The sequence below is a fragment of the Panthera tigris genome, chromosome F2 (genome assembly GCF_018350195.1).
Source record: "Panthera tigris isolate Pti1 chromosome F2, P.tigris_Pti1_mat1.1, whole genome shotgun sequence".
NCBI lineage: Eukaryota > Metazoa > Chordata > Mammalia > Carnivora > Felidae > Panthera > Panthera tigris.
Window position 1 is genome coordinate 43,542,164 of NC_056676.1, and position 16,991 is coordinate 43,559,154.

At 43.6% G+C, this 16,991-nt stretch overlaps 1 long non-coding RNA gene across 1 annotated transcript; it reads right to left on the bottom strand.

The window, feature by feature from the left end:
- Window positions 1–640: 640 nt before the first annotated feature.
- Window positions 641–15,794, bottom strand: LOC102959981. The gene is made up of 3 exons (XR_006213251.1): window positions 15,655–15,794; window positions 11,044–11,186; window positions 641–2,068 (listed from the first exon to the last, which is right to left on the bottom strand). It is a non-coding gene; the product is annotated as an uncharacterized LOC102959981 (long non-coding RNA).
- Window positions 15,795–16,991: the final 1,197 nt, after the last annotated feature.

The window sequence follows — 16,991 nt, forward strand, 5'->3', positions numbered from 1 at the left end:
GCACAGCGAATTTCCAAGGCAATAAGGAAGCTAGAAGGATAAACTGAGGCTTACCTTTAATTACCAGGGTAATGCCACATACAGAGGAGAACACAGGTGATGGAGAAGTAGAGGAACCCCAAACTGGCCTGAGTCCCAGAAGCGTGAACCTTCCTCAGGAGGGATCTGACTCCAAGATAAGCCTTCAGAGTAAATAATAAACATTAAGGGTGGCTATGTTGGGGCGCCTGGGCGGCTCAGTCAGTTAAACATCTGACTCTTGATTTCGGCTCAGGTCATGATCTCACAGTTCATGAGATTGAGACTCAAACCAGCTTGGGATTCTTTTTCCCTCTCTCTCTCTCTCTCTGCCCCTCCCTCATGTGCGTTCTCTCTCTCTCTCTCTCTCTCTCTCTCTCTCTCAAAATAAATAAATAAACTTAAAAAAAAAAGTGTCTATGTTACCAGGGTTACTTTAAATCAGAACTCATAGATATCAAAGACTGAACTCTACTATTAGGAAAGTTACCAAAATGCCCATAGGGCATTTTCTTTTTTATGACAGATATATGATGTGTAAATACAATATCATTAAGTGTTTCTGTTTTCAGCCACGATGGACTAGATTATACTCAACCAACTCTGTCACCAAGAACAACTAGAAAAGTTGGATAGAATTCACCACGCATCTTTTTGAAGGCATTCAGAAGCTACCAAAACAGTCGGGAATTGAGAGCCCACAATCCTTAGTTTATGTTCCTCTCAGAAGCAGATTCCAAGAGAATGATTTGAGTGTAAGGGATGATTAGAGGAAACATTGGTAGGGTAGTGGGGAAGTGAGACAAGGAAGGGAAGGCAGACAAAAAAGAGCTGGTTTTTGGTTGTGTGTGGTTTTCTTTTTTGTTTTTTATTTTTTGTTTTTTGTGGGTTTTTTTTTTGCCACTGGGATTATCCAAAGCCTGAGTCCACAGGGGAAATCTGCAATACCTCCTGTCTATCACCCAAATTGCAAGAGAGCTGGAGTATTTATACTCCAATTGTACTTCATCAGACCTTCATGACCATAACACCAAAAATAGACAACGATAGTAGCAGAAGGGAAAGGTGCAGACCAATCTCTCTTATGAACATAAATACCAAAATCCAAAACAAAATATTATCAAACAAGTTTAGCTATAAGAGGATGATCCATCATGTCCAAGCTGGGTTTATTCCAAGAATATAATACTGATTTATACTTGAAAATCAGTGTAATTCATCCCATGAACAGGATAAAGAAGAAAATTATATGACCACTTACATAAAATGTTATTTAATATTCAGTTTGGATATCTATTAGACATTTTTACTTTTTTTAAACAAAGAGTGAACAATACATATTAATTTCCACTCAGCTAATTACCTGGCCTATTTTAAATCTTATAGTTAGGCAAAATGACCAGGGTACAAGAGAGGCTTACAGTAATTATAGGATCAAGTTTTAAAGGGCCTGGAGGAACCTCTTGGAAGGGCATATATAGAGAGAGTAATGATGATCATAAAAGAAAATGTGTATGTCTCATAAACCAGTGAAGCAAACCCAATTCTTCAGAAGTGGCAGGCTGGAAATGATTGAGAGAGGGCAAGCCTCAGGCCAAATGTAGGTACACTTTTGATATAGGTTAAAATATGGCTATATGTACATAAAGTCAGGGGATATAACTATAAGGGCCAGCATATAAAAGCATGAATCAGAAGAAAAGGAAACCAACATATCAGTCCGGAGATGGAAAGACGGCTACCTTAAGTCATGGTCCAGGTAAAGCCTTAGATGCTAATCTAGGTAGAGTACAGAAGTGAAAAGTGAGCTGCTCTTCCAGGAAAGCCAATTACGGGGGTGGAAATTCAAGTGGAATGAAGTAAGTCTAGAAGAACGTCAAGTCTAGTTGGTGGCCTGCAGATAAAGGTCCGTTCAGGCAGCCGAGCCTACAGGGAAAAGTCTAAGAGGCAGATACCGGTGTCGGAAAAATCCAGCAGTATTCACACGTTCAACGACATTGAGGGTCTGCTGCGTTGTAAGCACATTCCTTTCCCTCAATGAGGGCAACATCTGGTGAGGAGAGACAAGCAAAGAAAAACAACAAATGTGACATAATAAGGTAAATGCAAAGTGAGAGCAACACAAAATGTATTTTATGAACATGAAAAGAGGCACCCACGTCAATATAGAGCTGTGCTACCCAATATGGTAGCCATTAAACCACATGTGGCTACTCAAATTTAAATTCATTAAAGTTAACTAAAATTTAAAATTCAGTTCCTTAGTGGCAAAAGCCATATGCGGCAAATGGCTACCATGTGAGACAGTGCAAATCCAGAATACTTCCACTGTTGTACAACATTCTACTAGACAGCACTGAATTCTAAAGAATTCAGAGAAGGCTTTTTGACGTCTGAGTTAAGTCTTTAAAAATACATAGAAGTTAGACAGACAAAAAAAAAAAAAAAAGAAGCACATATAGCAAAAAATAAGAAACGAGTCTGGAAACAGGCAGGAGCAGATCACTTAGCCCCAAATGTCACATACGTGAGCTTAGGTTTTATGCCATATGTTGGATGGCCCCAAACCTACTATTAGTTTAACTCAGATATGCAGAGAAATGTAGGCCTTCTATGGAGAATGTTACTTCAGAGACAGGGAAAGAGGGTGTGAAAACAGCATCCGGATCCTTTTTCTTGGTTCTGGATTCTCTCTAGCCTTTGTGGTGATCAGGGTCATGGTCCCTTGTCCCTCTTGTCACTGCTTCCACTAATGATAACAGTGTTCTAGAGCCAGCTCATAATGGCTATCGAGAACCGAGCATATGTAGCTTTTCTTTTTTTTTTTTTAGTGTTTTTAAAAAATTTTTTTAATGTTTATTCATTTTTGAGAGGGAGACAGAGCATGAGCTGGGTGGGGGTGGGGGGGCGGGCAGAGAGAGAGGGAGAGAGGGAGACACAGAATCCAAAGCAGGCTCCAGGCTCTGAGCTGTCAGCACAGAGCCCGATGCTGTAGTTCAGAGCCATGAACTACAAGATCATGACCTGAGCCAAAGTCGGGCACCCAACCGACTGAGCCACCCCAGGCAACCCATATATGTCTTTTCTCAGCTCTATGTTCAGTAACATCATGTTGATAGCTTGCAATCAACCAGAGTAGGAGTATTTACAGCACAGAAATCAGCAAACACTATGAATTGGGCTTTTTCTTTCCCTCCTGAGAACTAGTTTACCAGCATATTGCTAATTCCTACTTCTGCAAATAGACTCACCCCTAGGCTGGCTCTCTGCTCTGTCAGAGCTGGCTGAGACTCCCTGGCTGCTTCAGACTCACCTCTGCCTTCACTGGCACCTGTTGTTGGGGGAGGTCTTCAAGAGGATGTGACCACCAGTTTACCCAGGATCTGGACCCTGGCGATCAGAGCTCCCCACCCCTCCCCCTGTCCTTGGAATGTGCATTCCACTTGCCCTTCCACTCCTAGAAGCTGCCCTAAAGACATAGCCTTGAGATAATGACTTGTTGTTCAGACCGTCTGTACAGTATATGTGACTGAACCCAGTTAAGTCCTCTATATAAATCTTTAAGATTCTGGCAGGCAGATAACACAGATGTACTCACCGTATGGCATCTGAGACAAGCCTTGTATATAAGTTCTTTTGCTTATTAAATTTGCCACCTACCAATCTGGTGTGGCCTGCCTCTTTCTTCAGTCTCTCCCTGAACTCCACATACAGGGGTTGGTTCCAGATTACCCCTGAGAAGCTCCTGAGATTGCAAACCAACACCTGTAGATCTCCCGAGTTTCTGCCCCATCTTCCAAACACTTCTCAAGCCAAGACTGAGAGTCCCCTGGCCTCTTGCTGTGGGGGGTCCTAGGGCAACTCTCCTAGCTATCTGGTTAGCAGACAATGTGAAGGTGGGGCTACCCTGGTGGGAAATAGTAGGACTTACACCAGACCCTCAGATCAGGGGACATGGGTCTCAATCAGTAGTTATTTCAAAGTTGGCCTGGTTTTTCCTTTGGATGGTAGCTTTGTGGTGTAATTCACTCCTTAATGATGTCTAACATTCCCTTTTAGCCCAAAATGTGTTCTCGTCTCCTTTTGAAAAAAAAATTTAATGTTTATTTTATTTTTGAGAGAGAGAGAGAGAGACAGAGCATGAGTGGGGCAGGAGCAGAGAGAGAGGGAGACACAGAATCCAAAGCAGGCTCCATCCAGGCTCTGAGCTGTCAGCACAGAGCCCAACATAGGGCTCAAACCCATGAACAACCGTAAGATTGTGACTTGAGCTGAAGTCGGACGCTTAATTGACTGAACCACCCAGGAGCCCCTCTAGTCTCCTTTTTAATTGGTGTCTACATAGGTATACTCCCAGCTGAGAGGTTTAAGATTTATGAAATTTTTGGTTTCTTGGACTTAAGATTTATGAGGTTCAAAGTGCTGTTTTGGTCCCAAGATCCATCTGAGGAATTTTCTAGATGCTAGTTACCATAGAATATAGAGAACCCAGAGGAAAAGAAAGTCACCACTGGAACCACTGAGGATGAGGCTTGCAAATGGTGGCAAAGGTACAATGTACCAACCCTCTGAGTCTACTTGAATACGCCCCCCCTTGCAACAGGGGGCCATTATTATACTATGGGGAGGGGGTCCCAGCAGAGGAGCAAGCTGATGCTGGATCAAGAGGCGGTACCATTTTGTGTCTTTCTCCAACAATTTCCAACAAGAAGTCTTTAGGAAGACAGGAGACAGATCAGGTTAGGGTTTGAATTATATGGCCGAGAGATGGAGGGGTCTGTGGGCAGAGGAGTTGATAGAGCAGTTCAGGTGAAGAGGCACGAAATGGCCAATAGGGGATGAAGAGCCTAAAGGGTTGAAAGGCTGGAAGAAGGTGAGCAGGATCAGAGAAGCGGAGAGGAGGTGGAGGAGTCCAAGAAAGAGTAAGTCCGTGGGAAAGAGAAAATGACCAATGTTTGGGGTGAACCGGTCGCAAATTAAGGCTACATCTGCTAGTTGTTTCCAGTGACAAACAATTGAAGATGTGGCCCATGAAGCAGGTAACTATAAAGGACTAGAAGTGAAAGTCAAGGGGAAGTTCAAGAGCAAGGCCAAGGTTGGGACAAGAAAGCTACAAGACAACAGAATATCCTAGATTGTGGTAGGATTCTTCTTTAGTGGGGAGAGTCAGCTCCACTTCAGTCTTTAGTGAGGGAGGTGGGCAGGCTCCAGCTTACCAGCGGGAGACTCCGAGAAGGAGAGGGAGGTCCTCGTGGATACCTGAGTGAGCCTCGATGGCAAATGTCCTCTTACGTGAGAACAGGGAATGGGCAACCAAGGAATGGCAGAGGGGAGCCGGAAGGAAGCCAGCAGTCTTCCTGCCCCTCCTCCAGCAGTGCTCCTGGGGTGGGAGGCTGTGAGGATTGCAGACGTGGCGTCTCAGGGCATTGAGTCAGATTCTCATGAGGACCAGGACTGAAAAAAGTGAGTCTGAACACATGTGAGATGTTGAGGAGTTTGCAAACGATGAAATAAATGCTGTGGTGTGTGTACCGGGAAGGAGGACGAATGTGGGAGGACCCAGAGGTGAACAGGTGCAGAGCAAGACAGAGAAAACAAGACAGCAGAGGTGCAAGGGGAGGGGAGGAGGTGCATTTGGCTTTTATGGTGATAAAGGACCACAGGGAAGAGAGGACCGGCTGCAAGTGATGGACAGGGCTGGGGGGAGGATGAAGAAACTGAGGCACCTGCCTAAAACACAAAGTTTAGACGGGTGCCAAAAAACCCTCATTAACCGACATAAATAAAACTTTAATGCAAAATTTTAAAAATCAAAATTAATGTCAAAAATCCATGGCGGGCAAAATAGCAAATTTTTAAATGAAGACAGACTGTTTTATGGCTCCATGTTGTACAATAATGATCGTCATTTCCAATCAGCCCACTGTTCCCAGGCCCTCCCCGTCAAGTCTCCCACGGGACAAGTTTATGAGAGTTGACAATGGCAGGCCATCGAATGACACAAGACTTCATATACAGCCATGTTAGGGGACTATTCAAAATATGGGAGGTCATTGGCTAAGTGTACATGGGGGCCCACATTTCTCCTTATGTGGCTCAGCAGGGAGGTGGAGACTGACCTCGGCTGCACTTACTTGAACCCAGGTTGCTCTGTGCTAGGAGTGATCGGAGGGCCAGACAGAACAGGCCTGCTCCAGGACAGGCAGGGAGGATTTCCCAAGACCATGGGAACTCTGTGCTAAGAAGGGGGCTGAGACACAAAGTCCAGCGCGGTGGCAGAATGATGGTTAGTACCAAGGGCATTTTACCTTTGTGGAGCAGGTGTGAGGCATGCATAGATGCTGGAGAAGGGATTCTGAGCAGCTGCAGTGAAGGCAAGGACCTGAGAAACAGAAAACCCCGAAATCCAGACAGATCGATCTACCGGGAACACGGACCAGCCACAAAGAAGGTGAGTAACTAACGAGAGATGAACCCAGTTGCTAAAACGCAATGTCCCAAGACTGGGTTACCTAGGACAGAAACCTGCCCTCAAACATGGGGCCACCAGGGTGAGGGCAGTGCCGACAGCACGGCGACTTGATGATGAGGCCGGGAACTCAGACCCTGAGAGCCCTCATCCCTACTTCCCAGAGTGGCATCTGGTCTTAGGCGAGGCAGAAAGGCTGAGACCCTGCGCCTGGAGTGAGAGGGACCAGAGGCTTCTAGTGGGAAGAGATTTGGGCCACACCTGATCTCATATGGGAGGCCATCTTGTGCTTTGTGAGCCCATCTCATTTGAGTTGGAACCTCAGAATCTGAGTGTCGGTGTGTCAGTTTCACAAAGCAGCTCATGCTGGTGGCAGCACATCCCACGAGGATTCGGGGACTCACCACCTTCTCAGAGTTTGACCTTGGGCAGGTGATTGGGTTTCAGCTGTGTCTTCTGTAAAATGCAGTTGAGGACACCCATCTGGCCGCTCACTACATAGGTGTCAGGATGGCAGGGTGTAATGTCAGTGATAGAACTTGGGGAAAAAAGCATCCTGCGCTGAACGATAAGTGCCATTATTTTTCTGTAGAGCGTATTTCTATCTGCCCCTGCCTGACTCAGCCCTCCGACTCACTCAGTCACTCATGTAAGTAAGTGCAGACTATGTGCAAACAAAACGTGCCAGGTGCTGTATTTGTTGGCTGATATTTTGGTTTATAGAAGTAAGAAATGAGGAGCTTTGCAGCTCTGGGCCTCTGGCAAAAAAAATTCTTCCTCTTTCCCCTCCCTTATTTCCTCGTTAGCCCTGTGAAGAGTAGCCAGGCTGTAGGGAGATCGTATCTGGCTGTACACAACTATGTCTTTCAAAGATGGTAATAGAACAATCGAATGTCCATCATAAGCTATATTTATCTAAACTAATATTTATAAACTCCCACACCTCTTTGCCAAAGAGATCAACAGATAATTCCCTAAGCTATCAAATCCAGAAATTTGAACCCTTCGAAATACCAGCAGAAAGCTCAAAGCACAACAGATGAAAGGAATACTGTGTGGCATGCATTCATTTTCAACTGATAATATGAATTGCATGTTTTTTCCACTGCCCTTCCATACCCCACATTTACTTGAATCCCAATGAAAACATAAATCAGTTCTCATTTCAGAAGCTGCTCCTGTTTTACCATATAGACATCCATCGACGGGCAAGAAGTTTAACTGTTCAACCGATAAAATGCCAACCAAAAAATTATAATTAGGAAATATAGTTGCCCTTTAGGCACCAAATAAAATCTATGCCAGAGATTGCTAATGTGTGATGGTGCTGAATGTTGGCTAGCATTTATTATGTCCCAGGCGCTGTGCTAAGTGCTTTGCATGCTTTATTTTATTTATTCAGTATAGAAACCCATTATAAGGACTATTAGTATCTACTTAGACAGATGAGGACAAGAGTCGTAAGGACACCCTGGAAGCCGTTGAGATGGTACAAAGCTTATGAAGGTGTACGATGGCTGCCTGTTTTTCCGCCTTCCTCACCCCACCCTCTGGACTATCAGCTGCTTGAAGGCAGGGACTGTGCTCCACTCACTGTTGTCTCCCTGAGGTTTAACTCTGGCCGGCCATAAAGTAGACACCCACAAAATAACTGCCCCCATCTTTCACGTTGCTCAAGTCAAAAACCTTGACATCATCCTCAGTTCCTGTCTTCCTAGCACACCTCACATCCCATCTATTAGCAAATCCCGTCTGCTTGACCTTCAAACATATGCAGAATCTGACCATTTCTTGCCCCTGCCACCATCACCATCCCGGTCTGAGCTACCATCACCTCTCCTGAATGAGTGCAACAGCCTTCTACTGGTCTCTGCACTTTCAGACCTTGTCCTCCTGCTGATCCTGCAAAAACTGAAAGCAGATATTTTCCTTAGCTACTCGAAACCCTCCAACAGCTTCTGATCTTTCCTAAGATAAAAACCCAGTGCTCTGAAGGACCCTCTAGGAGCTGACTCCTATAACCAGTCTGTCGTCTCTACCTCATGTCTCAGCTCCAGCCACACTGGCCTCCTTGGTGTTTCTTAAACATGTCTTGTGTGCTCCTGCCTCAGGACCTTTGCACTGCTCCCTTTGCCTGGTATATCTGGCCTCAAATGTCTGCGCTCTCACTCTCCCAACCTCATTCAAGCCTTTAATCAAATGTCACCTTCTCAGTAACACCCTCCCTGGACATCGTAGCAGCTATTACAACCCAGCCCACCTCCCAGAGCCCTGTATCATTTCCCAAAATGTATCATTACTATATGCTATTTTATTTCTTTATGTTTATTTATTTTGGGGAGAGCACAAGCAGGGGAGGGGCAGGGAGAGGGGGGCAGAGGATCCAAAGCGGGCTCCATGCTGTGCTGACAGGCTGACAGCAGCGAGCCGAAAGGGGGCTCAAACTCATGAACCGCGAGGTCTTGATGTGAGCCGAAGTCGGACGTTCAACCGACTGAGCCACCCAGTTGCCCCTGATGCACTTTTAAATGTTGGTTATTGCCTGTGCCTTCCCTCCTCTAGAATGTGAGCTCCACGAGGGCAAAACTTCTGTCCTTTTTTTTTCATTGAAGTAATCCTGACACATGAGTAGGCACTCAGTAAAAATGTATTACATGGCTAAACAAATGAATAAAGCGAATGAATGGATACTTTCCCAACTATACCAAATGTCTGATACCGCTTGGTAGATGGGTCCTACCAGCCAGCTAACGGGGTCCATCCTGAGCGTGCCCCCGGGGGGGGAGCAGACCTCCTCCTGGTCTCTGGGTCCCTGGCCTGATTCTGAGCCCCAGGAGTGAAGCACTGTCCCCTTCCTGACCGTGGCATTCACAGGCGGCTCTCAGAGAGAGGGCCTGTGCTGCGTGATCCCAGGTCCTGGGTCTCCAGGGAGCCTTCGACATGCCAAAGTCTTGCCAAGAAAGTCAATGCCACGCTGAAGGACACTCAGCGCCTGCCTTCCGTATTCCACAACACTGAACCCAAAGCTTGTCAAGTGGCCATCTCCAAAGTTAGGTCTCGAGCAGAGAAATATTATAATCCCCATTTGTTAAAAGAAAGCTTGATTGGTTTAGAATCATGTAATCACAGAATGTTAAAACTGGAAAGACTTTATAAATAAGGACTTCTTAATCTTTATGGGTCCCAAAGCCCTTTAGAAGTCTGATGAAGCATATAACCCGTTCTGAGACTAATGCTTTTAATATAATATAAACAAGGGGAAACCCATTACATTAAAATACAGCTATCAAAATATAGTTCAAACCTGGGGATGGTTGTACAACCATCAATGTAATTAATGCCACTGAATTGTACACTTCAAAATGGTTCAAATGGCAACTTCTGTGCTATTTATCTTTACCACAAGAATAAAATGCTCAGAAGTTTGTGATGTAGTACTATGCATTCAGTAACAAGATCTAGCCATGGGTCTCATAACTACTATAATTTCAAAGCAGTGAAGGGAGTAAGTGATATTCAGAATTCTCTACAACTCCCATAATGTAAAATGAAAATATACGTGATTTCTGCTGACAAGAAAGTCGCAGATCCTGGGGCGCCTGGGTGGCTCAGTCGGTTAAGCATCCAACTTCCGTTCAGGTCATGATCTTGTGGTCTGTGAGTTCGGGCCCCACGTTGGGCTCTGTGCTGACAGCTCAGAGCCTGGAGCCTGCTTCAGATTCTGTATCTCCCTCTCTTTCTCCCCCTCTTCTGCTCATTCTCTCTCTCTTTTTCTGTTTCTTTCTTTCTTTCTTTTTTCTCGCTCTCTCTCTCTCAAAAATAAATAACAACATTAAAAAAAAAAAAAAAGAAGGAAGTCTCAGATCCTGCAAACAAGGATCCTGCAAACTGTGGTTCACTGCCAATGTTCATAATTGAAGGAAATACTACATTTCAGTTAGAGGTTAGTGACAACAAAGGTGTAATAAACAACTCTGCTGTTATAGACCATGTCGCTCTGACTGGTCCTTTAGAGATGAGAAGTCTAAGATGGGGGCAAGGGGGGAATCTAAGAAATCTAAGATAAGAAGACTGAGAAGTCTAAGCCCCGAGCCCCCAACTCCAGACATTTAGTGTTGGAGGAAACTCAGTGGACAGAGGAGGACCTTGAAGACTCAAATAAGTCATTTTGTTTACATCTAGGAATGACTACATGGGACATCAGTCATCCCCATATTCCCTTAAGGACCGCCTTCACCACCCTCACAAACCTCTCTGCCTATTGATTCCACTACAGAGACCTAAGACGTATTTTTATTCTCTGTATTTGAGTTTCCTCGTCTGCAAACTGAGACCAATAACTGGGCTTAACCACCCTGGGGTGTTGTGAACATTAGATGAAATAATATATTTAAAGCGCCTATCACAGCGCCTGGCATGTTGTTTAAGATGGATAAATATGTATTAAATTCCCTCCTGGTAACTTAGCCCTCGATTCTGTCTAATGCCAACAGGTAATCTGTCAACTCAGCTGTGTGAGTTCATCGTCCAGGATTCTGTTAAAGACAACTGCTTACACTTAGTGATTATGTTGGATTTCTTTCTAGGCCAACTTTCACTTCTAGACTCCTGTTGCCTGACCTCTGCGGCCTCTGCAAAGGATGAGCTGCGCCACAAACTCTTCAAAGAATGTCTTTAGATTCTCGTGGCTGTTTTGTGCCTGTGAAGACAAAGGAATGCCTGAGCAGGGTGAGGGTGGCCACTCACGGCCCTCACCCACGGTGCACACACTGGACAGATGTTCTCTAACCCTGTTATTCTGCAGGCCTCTGCAAACACGAGCCAGCGCCTGAAAATACTGTGTATTAAGGTGAAAGTTCTGCCAAATTCACAGGGGAAAAAAAAACTAGCCTAAAAGAGGGCTCCTGGGGCACCTGGGTGGCTCAGTCGGGTGGGCATCTGACTTCGGCTCAGGTCATGATCTCACGACTCGTGGATTCGAGCCCCGTGTCGGACTGTGTGCTGACAGCTCAGAGCCTGGAGCCTGCTTCAGATTCTGTGTCTCCCTCTCTCTCTGCCCCTCCCCTGCTCGCACTCTGTCTCTCTCTCTCTCTCTCAAAAATAAGTAAACATTAAAAAAAAAATTAAAAGAGGGTTCCTGACACAATACTTGTCTGTGAACAGTAAACACCAGAAAGTTTGTCTACTTGGGGGCTGTGGGCTATGCGAAGGAAGCTGACGGGGACCCCAGGATTCAGGTAATGGGGGGAGCATTTGGTGTGGGCTTGGGGGGCCCAACAGCACGGGGCAGGAGAGGGACCGGGCCCCCTTCTCTGCATACCCTGCACTTTCTTCCATCCGTGCCACATCTCTGCTGTCCTCCCACCTCCATTCTGTTCCCTACCCAGGACCACCTAATAATTTGTGGGACCCAGTGCAAAGTGAAAATGTGAGAACCCTTGTTCAAAGCTTATTGAAAATGTTCAGGACGGTGAAAACAGAACACTAACCAAAGCTCTGGCCCTTCTGCGTGCATTGGGGCCACCTGTCACTTCACGGGTCCCCTTCAGCCAGCCCCGCCTCTCCCTTTCTCTGCTGGTGTCTCCTTTCTCACACATCTGCCTCTCCGTGGTTCGTGGTTCGAGATGACACTTACCCTGGCCCTGCCCCATAGAGATATCAGGATTCCAAACTCCCAGATGATTGGAGCTGCAAAAGCCCCTAGAGACACTCCTGATGTTTTCTACACGAGGAAACCAAAGGGTTGGCTAGGGGATGACCATAGGGATATATTGATTGAACCTTGTTTTTCTGGCCAGGAGCCCCTGGCTAGCCCCACTGAATCACCTGCCTGATTACTTCTCCCCTCTCTTACAGTAAGTCTTCTTTTTTTTTTAATGCTTATTTATTTATTTTGAGAAAGACAGAGCACAAGCCAGAGAGAAGCAGAGGGAGAGAGAGAAAATCTGAACCAGGCTCCAAGCTCAGTTCAATGGCTCAACACAGAGCCCAACTCGGAGCTCAATCCCATGACCATGAGATCATGACCTGAGCTGAAATCAAGAGTCAGACGCTTAACTGACTGAGCCACCCAGGCATCTCCCCACCCCCCATGACTTATTTTAAAACCGGAAGTTCATATTTCTTGATACCCTTCACCCATTTTGCACCCCCCAAACTCCCCTACTCTCTGGCAATCACTATTCCCTGTATCTGTAAGTCTGGGATTTTGTTTTGTTCTGTTTGGGTTTGTTTGTTTGTTTTTTTTTTTTTTTTGATTCAAGATATAAGTGAAATTCTATGATAGACAAAAAAAAAAAATGTTTATACCTTGTGACAATGTAAATAATTGTTAATGACTCTATTCACTAAAACAGTGATCTCAAATATGAGTAACTTGGATAATTACAGTATTATTTACAATAGTGAAAACTGAACAACATTTTGCTCAAAATCCTTCCTGGAGTGTTCATTCTTGAATGATCTCAAAATGCTGCTACTACAATTTAGAGATAGTACCACTAGGTGGCACTAGGGAACCTCTGGTTTGGGAGTCCAACTCCAAGATTAGCTGTCAAGCCTTCAGAGCCCGCTGCTGGTAGAATGCTCATTGAGAATCTTTCTCAAAATGAGTTCACAATGAGTTCACAATGCCCTCCCCCACAAAAAAAAATCCCGTTTTTAGAAGTATATTATTTCAAAAAGTAAATGAACAAAGATGTATGTACACAGTAGCAAAAAAACGTGAAACAACCCATATGCCCATCAGAAGAGGATTGAGTACATACATGTGATATTAATGGTGAAGATCTATATTGACATGAAAAGATGTCCCTTATACATTATTTTTAAGTGAAAAGAAAGCAGACTGCAGAGCACTAACATGAAAGATGGTTATAAGGGTTAGAAACACATCCAGAATCAAATGGTCTGGAATCACACCCCAACTATTAGCTGTGTGATCTTGAGCAAGTTTCTTAACCTCTCTGGGCTTCATTTCTAAAGTGGGAATGAAAGTACTACCTTACTGGGGTTTTGTGAGGATTCAATGCAGTATTACAGGGAAAGCCCTGAGAACAGGGCCCAGCATATCCTAAGCTCCTGGCAAGTGCTTGCTACCATGATTACATACAGTGTGATCCCACTGCCTGATTACATATCCATTCTATCTGTAGGCGGACACATGCATTTTCCAGAAGGGTAAGTATCAAAATGTTACTTATATCTGGGTGGTGAACTTACAGGCGATATTTTAATTAAAGCTCTTTATCGCTTGGGGGAAAATTTTTGATGGTGGCCCTATACACTCAAATAGAAGAGACCTCAGATGACAGCCTTCCATAACAGATTTCTAAAAAACCTAAAAGATTTTTAAATTTTTAAATTTAGTAACAAAAAAATAATTGTCTTAAAATAGATTCTACAACGCAAGCTGGTGGGGCCACTCTGGAAAACAGTATGGAGGTTCCTCAAAAAACTAAAAATAGAACTATCCTATGACCCAGCCATTGCACCACTAGGCATTTATCCATGGGATACAGGTGTGCTGTTTCAAAGGGACACATGCACCCCCATGTTTAGAGCAGCACTATCAACCAACAGCCAAAAGATGGAAAGAGCCCAAATGTCCATCGATGGATGATTGGATAAAGAAAATGTGGTATATATGTACAATGGAGTATTACACGGCAATCAAAAAGAGTGAAATCTTGCCATTTGCAACTACGTGGATGGAACTGGAGGGTATTATGCTAAGTGAAATTAGTCAGTCAGAGAAAGACAAAAATCATCTGACTTCACTCATATGAGGACTTTAAGAGACAAAACACATGAACATAAGGGAAGGGAAACAAAAATAATATAAAAACAGGGAGGGGGACAAAACAGAAGAGACTCATAAATATGGAAAACAAACAGAGGGTTGCTGGAGGGGTTGTGGGAGGGGGGATGGGGTAAATGGGTAAGGGGCATTAAGGAATCTACTCCTGAAATCATTGTTTCACTATATGCTAACTAATTTGGATGTAAATTTTAAAAAATAAAAAATAAAATTAAATATATATATACATATATAATGCCAAAATAGGCTGAAGAAAATACAAATTAACAACCATTAAAGAATTTGAAATGGTAATTAAAAATGTTCCTCCCTGAAATAAATTAAATTAAATTAAATTAAATTAAATTAAATTAAAATAGATTCTACAATGTAACTCTCTAATAATTTCCCTTTTGGGGCGCCTGGGTGGCTCAGTTGGTTAAGCATCCCACTTCCGCCAGGTCATGATCTCACAGTTTGTGAGTTCAAGCCCCACATGAGGCTCTGTGCCGACAGCTCAGAGCCTGGAGCCTGCTTCAGATTCAGTGTCTCCCTCTCTCTCGGACCCTCCCCCACTTATGCTCACTAGCTCTCTCTCTCACTCTCTCTCTCTCAAAAAATGAATAAACATTAAAAAAATTTTTTTAATAAAATAATTTCCCTTTTTTCTCTTTTTTCAAATTGAGTCCATCTCTCCTCTTACCAGAGCTTTTTTCGACAGTTTTCTTTATACCCACCCTTAATTCCAGCTTGTCCTGGTCAGGGCCCTCCTTTCTAGCTCACAATGACTTCAGAAGCAGCAGCTACCGCTGCTTTCTCTTCCAGGGCCCCTTCCAGCCTTCCAAGTGGGCTAAAAAGGGCTCCTCTTACTCTGTTCCTACTTCCTTTCTTCCTACCACAGGCCCCAAACTACTCTTTGCTTGAGAATTCCTCTGATTAGGTTCTCCAGACACACCATTTCTCCCCCTTTTTACCACTACTTCCCTTTTTGTTCCTTTTAGATAAAAAGAACAGCTCCTCCTCCTTCTCCTCCTCTCCCTCCTCCTCCTGTGCCCACCCCACCCTTCAAACCACCTTCCTTTTTTTTTTTTTTTTTTGTCTGTTTGCCTCTCGCGACTGTCCCAGGGACGAAACACTCCTCAGCCATTGCCCCTTCCTTCTGTTTTTTTCTTTGCAATCTTGTCAGTTCTTTCAAAACCCAAGATTAAAATGTCAAAACCCTGACGTACACCAGAACATTTTGTGCAGAGAATTAACAGCAAATTAAACTGCTTTCATAACCGCAATCCGTGGTACTAGCTTTAATCGCGCCCCACTCCATTGTTGACGTAAAACCTGATACTGGTTATTGAATTCGTTAGCGTCTTACCTCTAGGCCCACATTGTCAATCCTAAAAACGAATAAATGGCCTTCAAATAGTCGCCTCTACATTTGAACTTTTAGAAGTCAGCTAATTCTTAAACCGCAGGGAGAAGTCAAAACTGAAGTTGGCTCCCTCTGCTGATTCAAAAGGGCCCAGGTTTTACCAACACAGATTATGACGTGGCAGATAGTGAATCTGGTATAAGGCAGTCGTTTGCGGTGGCTTAGTGATTAAAGCCATGGAAAGCAACTGCTGCTACAATTTTTTTTTAAGTGAAGCAAGAAGCAGCTACAAAATGTAATAAAAATGTGTATCACAGATGAGATAATGGTATAATTTTGTGAGAAGAAAATACGGTAATAACTTCTGACTGTACTCTAATCAGCCTTAGAAATTTAGATTGGTTCTAAACATAATTTTTACATCAGCTTTACAGTATTTTATGTTTCAGTCAAAGATTTCTCTCAAGGATGCAGGTTGTTTTCTCTTTAACCCAAAACAAAGCTCCCTGGATGTATTCATTCATCAAACATGAGCTCAAAACTGATGATCAGCATTGTGTGGGGAGCACGGTGGGGAGGAGGAGGCTACAAAAACAAAAGACAGTTTCCACTTTCGAGGAGTTTATAATCTACTTAGAAAGCAAAATATACACATAAAATAACTCATGGAAAAATGTGAAAGCAACATAATAAAGTGTAACAAGGTTGGAAGGTTACTTTTTTTTCAAGATCTTTAAACCTGAGTCACCAGATAAAATACAAGACCCCCAGTAATATTTGAATTTCATAAACAACAAATAATTTTTAGTATAAGCATGTCTCGTGCTAAAAAGAAGAGAACCGGGTATTTGTTATTTATCTGAAATTCAAATTAACTGGGCATCCTGTATTATTGCTTGCTAAATCTGGCAACACTGAACTTGAGGCAAGTAGACTAGAGAAAGGATCCTAAGAGAGTGGAGTTGGTCAGATAAGCTTCCTACAGAATCTGAGTTTTTAGCCAACTGCTGACAGAAGCAGTGGATAGAAACAGAAGACATTCCAAATGTAGGAAGTGCGTGTTCATGGCACTGAAATAGAGATGAGCAAGTAATTCCTGCTTAGGATGGAAACCAGATGAGCTTGGCAGAAAACAGATTTTCAAGATGGACAAGAGAACTGAAAACCACCAATGTGAGTGGATCCATTCTTAACTGGGTTTCTGTCTACGGAATTCATTTAAACAACAATATTCCTACTTCCCAACCGCTAAGACCTCTTCTTTTACATGGATATTCCAAATTGTGTTTTGCAGTTACACATCCCAAAGATCAAAAATGTCTTAACATTTTTAAGAATTT